Raw genomic sequence first — 2,031 nt, forward strand, 5'->3', positions numbered from 1 at the left:
TGCTCTTCTGCACATCAAAATTCTTCTCTTCGGCAGTGCGCTCGGTGGTCCCCTTGATCTGTCTCTTGCTTCAACAGTGTTTGGATGGAACAGACCCAGGGATGCCCTTTGCTCCAGCCTCTGACCACCCTCCAACCCTTTTTCCAGTCTCGACCTTTGGAGTCAGCCACTCAGCTATCCTTGGTCACCGGGACCAGCCAACACCATTTTTTGAGCTTAACTCCTTATTACCGATCAACCATGAGCTCCCAGATTCATCAGAATTATTCCACCGAGGTGTAGGCCACCGACAACCACCTGGTCAACATGCGTCTGCAGGCCTCCTACACCTACCTCTCTCTGGGCTTCTATTTTGACCTCGACGATGTGGCTCTGGAGGGCGTGGGCCACTTTTCCCGCGAATTGACCAAAGAGAAGCGTGAGGGCACCGAGTGTCTCTTGAAAAGGCAAAACCAGCACAGCGGCCGTGCTGTCTTCCAGAACGTGCAGAAGCCATCTCAGGATGGGTGGGGTAAAACCCAGGATGCTATGGAAGCTGCCATTAACATGAAGAAGAGCCTGAACCAGGCCCTTTTGGATCTGCATGCCCTGGGTTCTGCCCGCGCAAACCCACATTTCTGCAACTTCCTGGAGAGCCACTTCCTAGATGAGGCGGTGAAACTCATTAAGATGATAGGTGACCACCTGACCAACTTCTGCAGGCTGGCTGGTCCCCAGGCTGGGCTGGGTGAGTATCTCTTCGAAAGGCTCACTGTCAAGTATGACTAGGAACCTCTGGAGCCCAGTGGCCTTTGAGGAGCCCCTTTGGTGTCAGGGCTTCTGCCTGAAGCCCGTCTCTGCAGCCACCAGGCAGTTTTTAACCACCCTGGAGCCCTCTCCCAAGCCTTGGACCAAATGGAAACAATAAAGCTTTTTGCAGCAGCTAAAGAAGAAAAAAATCCTTCTCTTCCTTTAAGGTCCTTGAAGTGTCATGTCCTTTCTAATGCCTTTCTTTAATCCCCCTGTATTACTTTTCTAGGACTCCTGCAACACTTTACCACAAACTTGGTGGTTTAATAGAAACTCATTATTTCACAGTGGAGGCCAGAAATCCAAAATCAAGGTGTCGGCAGGGCCATGCTCCCTCCAAAGCTCTAGAGGGGGATCTTCCCTTGCTTCTTCCAATTGCTGGTGCTCCTGGTGTTCCTTCACTTGTGGCAGCATAACCACAATCTCTGCCTCCATCTTCATATGACCTTCTTGCCTGTATCTCTGTATTGCTCATCTTCTTATATGGACACCTGTCACTGGATTTAGGTCCTATCTGGTCAATCCAGGATGGTCCCATCTTGAGATATGTCACTTAATTAAATCTACAAACACCCTTTATCCACATAAACATAAATTCACATCTGCAGGTATCAGGGGGTTAGGACTTGGGTGTATCATTTTGGGGGGGTGTCACCATTCAAGCCATTACATCCTCTAAGACCAAATTAATATCCCCTTCTTTTGACATTACACAGAATATTCTCCCATCTATATTAGAGATTTATGAATACAGTTCTGTCTCTCTTACCAGAGGGAAAATTCTTCAATGCTAGGGACTATGTTTTATTCATCTTTGTGTAATTCATTACTTATCCCAGTGACTGACATATAGTAGGTATTCAGTTGGTTATTGTTGACATTTTAAAATGGTTGATTTACTTTCTACTTCTGGCATAGAGGGAAGAAGCTGTGGAAGGCAGGCTCGGGGCAACAACGTGCTACCTAACTATCAGAGTTATGATTTAGAATAAGTGCCTGCCTCTGGGAAAGTATTAGCTCCCCTTTCACAAGGAGGCAGTTGTTACTCCTTGTAGTATTATAATCCAACCAGCAAGGATTTCTTGAGAATTACCAATTCAACCTATACTTTCTCCCTTAGCATTTACTGATTTATTCAAGTATTTACTATTCAAGTAAATTATTATTCAAGTATCTATCTATCTACCCATCTATCTATCATTCATTCATTCAATTAATTGACCCCCTATGTGCCAAATGCTA

At 45.8% G+C, this 2,031-nt stretch overlaps 1 pseudogene across 1 annotated transcript; it reads left to right on the forward strand.

Moving 5' to 3' along the window:
* Positions 1-240: 240 nt before the first annotated feature.
* On the forward strand, positions 241-797 carry LOC309839714 (ferritin light chain-like; annotated as a pseudogene). The gene has a single exon. The product of its transcript is annotated as a ferritin light chain-like (transcript).
* Positions 798-2,031: the final 1,234 nt, after the last annotated feature.

Source organism: Grampus griseus (genome assembly GCF_964374135.1).
Source record: "Grampus griseus genome assembly, chromosome: X".
In the NCBI taxonomy this organism is placed as follows: Eukaryota; Metazoa; Chordata; class Mammalia; order Artiodactyla; family Delphinidae; genus Grampus; species Grampus griseus.